Source organism: Eleutherodactylus coqui, chromosome 11, assembly GCF_035609145.1.
Source record: "Eleutherodactylus coqui strain aEleCoq1 chromosome 11, aEleCoq1.hap1, whole genome shotgun sequence".
NCBI lineage: Eukaryota > Metazoa > Chordata > Amphibia > Anura > Eleutherodactylidae > Eleutherodactylus > Eleutherodactylus coqui.
The window spans coordinates 38,401,462-38,408,265 of record NC_089847.1 but is presented as its reverse complement, the minus strand read 5'-3'; the positions used below and the strand labels follow the sequence as shown (position 1 = coordinate 38,408,265).

The 6,804-nt window shown below is 44.6% G+C and overlaps 1 pseudogene; it reads left to right on the top strand.

Annotated features, from left to right (window-relative positions):
• The first annotated feature begins 655 nt into the window (after positions 1–655).
• Positions 656–739, top strand: LOC136582936 (small nucleolar RNA MBII-202; annotated as a pseudogene).
• Positions 740–6,804: the final 6,065 nt, after the last annotated feature.

Genomic DNA, 6,804 nt, shown 5'->3' with positions numbered 1-6,804 from the left:
CTTCTTACACTCCCCAATTGTGGGACAAGCCGTGTAAAAGTTCTTTACTTGGGAGGTGAGAGCTGTCACGTCTTGCTGCATGCTCAGCAGTTAACGATATAGATGGCCACTGGAGCCCTAGGCTTTATACACACACGGTGGGCTGCATACAGATATAGTATTGGGGGTCGTGAAAACACATATGGCTGCCTACTAAGGGATTTTCCTCTTAGGGAATAAGTCGTCATGGTCTCCAAGGTTTCAAAACATGATTATTGTGTAGAGATGTAGTAGAGCCAAGCGAGTTATCAATATTAAGGCTATGGTTACACGGCAGCATGGGTCACATGACCAAAGATCTTTGTGTAACCCTTCCACTTCAGTCTCTCATTAGTGCCAATGCGGTTGCAGCACATCTCACAAATTCTTGCCACCTGCAGCTCGCAAAACAATAGACACCAAGACTGGAACTTTTGTCGATCTGCGACTCGCAGCAACTTGCCACCCGTGCCGCCACGTGGCCCTAGCCTTAATCGCACAACACGTTGGTGTGTTCAGTGAATTCAGCTCTGCTCCTTCAATGTATTTGTCTTCTCCGCAGTCGTAATCACTGGTTGCAAAGCAGATAATGGTCCTTATATTGTCCACAGTTGGTGTGCAGCTCCTGACAGCAGCTTGATGGCACATTGTCCCGAATCTCTGCTTTTTTGTGATGACTGCCTCCTTGAATCCTTTATTCTGATGGTTGTTGGAGTCAATCTTACACTTGTTTTCATCAGAGATCATCATTGATGCAACAAGTCTACAGAATCCCTGCAGACCAACGTACAGAGACAGCAAAGTGGTCATCTTCCACGCAAACCCACCGCTCCCAAGAGGTCTTCTGTCCCAGTCCGTTTGGTCATATTATACATAGGAAGATAATTTGCTGTGTGGTGCTCAGCCAATCAGAGCCAGCGTTTCCTGGAGGCGGGGAATTTCCAATCCCCAGCCAGAAGACTTGCCTGAAGACAAGTGTCGGGGATCGGGGAGAAGATGCAGTGGAGCTGACAGCGCTTCTTAGGTGATGTAAGTGTTTTTGTTTTCTGCAGCTAGGGCTTAGTTTAGGGCTCTTCCAATAGGATTTCCTACTGTAAAAGGTTCATCACACCGCACATTTTCATACGATGCAACAGAGAGGAAGGCTCCTTAGGAAAACATGGGCTGCAAAACATCACAAGTTGCGGGCATTTCGCGAAGCCCGCAAGGTTCTTGACTCGCAATGTCGCATGCTACAAAACATCAAAAATGCGAAGAAACCCAAAGGAAAGAGATCAGAGGTGGGCAGGAAATATAATGTCACTCGCAGTCACCAATAACATGGTGGATCAGCCATCTGCAGCCGGCGGCTCTCCTGCTGTTCTTTAACCGCAGTGTGATGGGAGTTACATATCACAGTCCACTTTATGTAGTAGTACAAGTACATTGTTAGGGTTTTATATCATTGAAGCTTAATTTATATAAAACCCTAACAATATACTTGTACTACTACATAAAGTGGTCTGTGATATGTAACTCCCATCACACTGCGGTTACAGAACAGCGGGAGAGCCGCCGGCTGCAGATGGCTGATCCACCATTGTGTAACGAAAGTTCTACAATTTGTTTACTAACTCATTGTGTCAGATCATCGTTTTGCTGTCAGTAAAGGGGAAATTCTTCTTTACATCCAGTTCGGAAGGGGTAACATCACTCCTTAGGTAGAGAGCACCAAAAAGGTGAGTGAGGAGATGCATAAGGCCATCCATCCTCTTCTGGGTAATATGTACATAAGGAAGATGGAACAATATCTCTGCAGCGTCACCTATTGGATGGCAGCATTCCTTCAAATCAATGCTTAACCCTTTATATAACTATATATTACGGGTCAAGCATTCATTTAAAAGAATGCTGCCATCCAATAGGTGGCGCTGCAGAGGTATTGTTTCATCTTTCTTCTTTACATCCAAAGACTAAAAGCATGTACAAACGTAATACTTTCCACAGCTGTGTATCCAGTCTACTCAATCCTCTGTGTCCTAAATGTCAGTATCAATCTATCTTCTGTGCTGACAGTTTGCTACAATGTATCATCTTGGGGTCCAGACTTGGATTGCAGAGGATTGTATAGACTGAATTTAACTGTAGCAAAGCCTCAACTGTAGGAAATGTTGCGTTTGCACGGGTTTCAGCCTCTGGTTTCCAATCATTTATACCAATAACGTAGTGCAATTTACTTAAAGGGGTTGTCCATGTGTAAACTATTGCTGTCCTATCCTTGAGCTAGGCCACCAGTAGTAGATTGATGGGGCTCCAACTGATCAGCTATTCAGCGGCCGATGCTCACCTGCTCTCATATGACTTCTGCAGGAAGCAGACAGCTCTGTTCCCACTGCAGTGGGGAGGTTTGGTATTTAAGGCTATTCATTTCAATGGGAACTTAGCCTGCAATATGAGGCCGGGCCACTGCTGTGGAAACAGAGCTGTCTGCTTCTTGTAGAGATTAGCTAGTGTACAAGCATATCGTCCCAGCAAACAGCAGATTGGTGGGGTCCGGGCAGCAGACCCCACTAATCTACTATTGATTGTCTATCTTAAGGACAGGTCATCAGTGGTTTACAACTGGACAACCCCTTTGTCTTCTCTTCTATTTCTACAGATTGAGGCCAGAAAAGAACAAATTTCATAAACAAAGAAGGCGCTGAAAGAAGCTGAGGGAAATGACCTGGAGAAGCTGGTGTAGTATGTAGGATGCCCTAATTGTCATCATAATAGGGTTACGATTGTGGTGTGCACCATGTAAATGAGCGTGCAGCTATTTCTAATGGAATTTTTCCTTCCAGATCCCCCTGTGTATTAATCCTTAGGATTCCGTATATCAGCTACCATTATGATCAGTTCATACGAGCTGTAATGACGACATGTGATGCTGGGAGGAAAATTCATCAAAACTGGTGCAGGTGAAAACTTTGACTGTGGGGATCCAACCACTGGGACCTCCACTGATCTCAAGAACTGGGGTCCTTATGGTCCCACCACAGCAGAGATCTTGCATGTCTACTACCAATTCATTTAAATGACAGCACTGGAGATTGCTCGGCGTTTATACAATTTCAGCATTGTCATTGAATGAATAGAATGGTACTGCACATGCACAATCTCCTCTCCATTCATGTAGGGATTTTCAGAAACTCTATTTTCGGGCTGGGTGGGAGTCCAAGCGGTTGGACCACCACTGCAGTTATAAGGTTATTCCCTATCCAGGAGACGCGGGATAACTTTAGGTCTTGATACAATTCCTTTAAACGAAGGACTTAGATTCCTCCTTTCTACTGGAATCCATTACTGGGTTGGCCTCAAAGAACTGCAGTTGAGTTATTCCAAAAAGCTGTTGGCAAACCACCCTCAGCGTAAGGTCAGATGTAGAATACGCATTTACTGCTGCTGAATTGTGTGCGGTAAATCTGCGGTGTGTCACAGTACAAGCAATGTAGATGGGACTTCACAAAATCTTGGCACTACTTAGTGCAGATTTTGCCACTGCGAAAATCAGTGTCAGATCCGTAATGTACGGCTTTACCCTAACAGTCACTTGGAGAAATCTTTCTATGGATGCGGCACCTGATGACTTCCTTTCATCTTAGACTTCTGGAAAGCAAGAAGAAAGTTGTCGTGAGAATGGAAGAGCAGCTGCTGAACTTGGAGGTACAGGAGACTGACAGAGAAGACCAGAAACAGATGGCCTCGTCCTCCAAGCTGAACTATCTGGATCCCCGGATTTCTATGGCTTGGTGAGTTCTTTTATTTCTTGTGGAAAGTTTGCATATTTTTCATGTCTGCAATTCAATTATGTATTGCATGTGTTTATGATGAAGGCTATCGCTGGTCTCACACCTTAGACAGTAGTTGACCAAATGGTTGCCTGGGTGACAGCTATTCCTTCTGACACACACGTAGGAAGTGCTATGTTGAGATCCATCATGCCTGATCGCACTTACCCTTGTCAGGGTAGAGTTGGGACATCCCCGTACACATGAAATAGTAGTCTGGTCCTGCTAAAATTGACCTTCATATAATATGTATGGGAACATTTTAAAGGGAATCTGTCACCACCTAAAAGCACCATAAACTAAGTTCTACTACTCATAGGGTAGGTTCCAAGGGGCCCAAGAATGATATAATTACCTAGCTCCCTGTTCCCCTGCTGTTCCCCATGGAAGTCGGCACCAGCGGACTCATCTCTACAGCTGTGTGTCCACTTCCATAGAGAGCAATATGTATTTCCTTGCACAGTCTGCAGACATGAGTCTACTTGTGCCACTTCCACATATGATGGCGCAGAAACAAGCCGGGTGAGTTTAAAAACGACACCCCCGGACTCCTCAGAACCTGCCCTGTAAGCTCTATAATTTAGTTTAGTTTGGTTGTCCGGCGCTCATAAGGATAACATAAAAACAGTCCGATAAATGGAAAACTTACTTAGATGGGAGCTCTCATGTCCTTGAGACCTCCCCAAATGGACTGCAGGCCAGGTAAGTTTATCCAAAACAATTGTCATCCAGAAAGGGGGATTTTAATTGACCAAATAGCAAAAAATACAGGTAGGTAGACAAATCACTGGGTACAGGTAATAAAACAGACGATGCAACGTGGTTCAGGGCGGTATGTGCCCCTTTATCAAGCATACTAAAGAGGGTAACAGGACTTACTTTTATACTAGTTGGTATTTCCTTCATAGGGGAGTGGTGTACTGGCACTGTTCTCGCGGTACGTCCCACATTGATGATGCCACGCATCATAACATGGTGACGCTGGCGTCCGTTACTGCTAGCCTTATATGAACGAGGTGTCTCCCCGAGCTCGCTCGCCTGGGTGCTGTCGCTGCATGTAGTTGTGATGTAACTATTGATATCAGACATATGGAACATTATCCCGAGTGAGCGCTCTTAGATCACGTCACACGGCGCCATGGAATGATGCTGCGTTCCAGCGTGCATTCCACTGAACATTGAGTGGCGTCCCTGGAGCGTCATGAACTCCAAACGGTGCGTTCCAGCGGGGTGTGTATATCTCTTAGCTATTTAGCCATCCTGAGAGTTAAAACTTGTACTGTTGTTGTTTGTACAGCATTGATAAGTAAAACAATATGTTTAATACCGGTATGGTCCATTCCTGGTCCAATAACTATAACATTGTTAAAATGCTGAGGATTTGTTTACTAACTCATTGGGTCAGATCATCGTTTTGCTGTCAGTAAAGGGGAACATTCTTCTTTACATCCAGTTCGGAAGGGGTAACATCACTCCTTAGGTAGAGAGCACCAAAAAGGTGAGTGAGGAGATGCATAAGGCCATCCATCCTCTTCTGGGCAATATGTACATAAGGAAGATGGAACAATACCTCTGCAGCGTCACCTATTGGATGGCAGCATTCCTTCAAATCAATGCTTAACCCTTTATATAACTATATATTACGGGTCAAGCATTCATTTAAAAGAATGCTGCCATCCAATAGGTGGCGCTGCAGAGGTATTGTTTCATCTTTCTTCTTTACATCCAAAGACTAAAAGCATGTACAAACGTAATACTTTCCACAGCTGTGTATCCAGTCTACTCAATCCTCTGTGTCCTAAATGTCAGTATCAATCTATCTTCTGTGCTGACAGTTTGCTACAATGTATCATCTTGGGGTCCAGACTTGGATTGCAGAGGATTGTATAGACTGAATTTAACTGTAGCAAAGCCTCAACTGTAGGAAATGTTGCGTTTGCACGGGTTTCAGCCTCTGGTTTCCAATCATTTATACCAATAACGTAGTGCAATTTACTTAAAGGGGTTGTCCATGTGTAAACTATTGCTGTCCTATCCTTGAGCTAGGCCACCAGTAGTAGATTGATGGGGCTCCAACTGATCAGCTATTCAGCGGCCGATGCTCACCTGCTCTCATATGACTTCTGCAGGAAGCAGACAGCTCTGTTCCCACTGCAGTGGGGAGGTTTGGTATTTAAGGCTATTCATTTCAATGGGAACTTAGCCTGCAATATGAGGCCGGGCCACTGCTGTGGAAACAGAGCTGTCTGCTTCTTGTAGAGATTAGCTAGTGTACAAGCATATCGTCCCAGCAAACAGCAGATTGGTGGGGGTCCGGGCAGCAGACCCCACTAATCTACTATTGATTGTCTATCTTAAGGACAGGTCATCAGTGGTTTACAACTGGACAACCCCTTTGTCTTCTCTTCTATTTCTACAGATTGAGGCCAGAAAAGAACAAATTTCATAAACAAAGAAGGCGCTGAAAGAAGCTGCGGGAAATGACCTGGAGAAGCTGGTGTAGTATGTAGGATGCCCTAATTGTCATCATAATAGGGTTACGATTGTGGTGTGCACCATGTAAATGAGCGTGCAGCTATTTCTAATGGAATTTTTCCTTCCAGATCCCCCTGTGTATTAATCCTTAGGATTCCGTATATCAGCTACCATTATGATCAGTTCATACGAGCTGTAATGACGACATGTGATGCTGGGAGGAAAATTCATCAAAACTGGTGCAGGTGAAAACTTTGACTGTGGGGATCCAACCACTGGGACCTCCACTGATCTCAAGAACTGGGGTCCTTATGGTCCCACCACAGCAGAGATCTTGCATGTCTACTACCAATTCATTTAAATGACAGCACTGGAGATTGCTCGGCGTTTATACAATTTCAGCATTGTCATTGAATGAATAGAATGGTGCTGCACATGCACAATCTCCTCTCCATTCATGTAGGGATTTTCAGAAACTCTATTTTCGGGCTGGGTGGGAGTC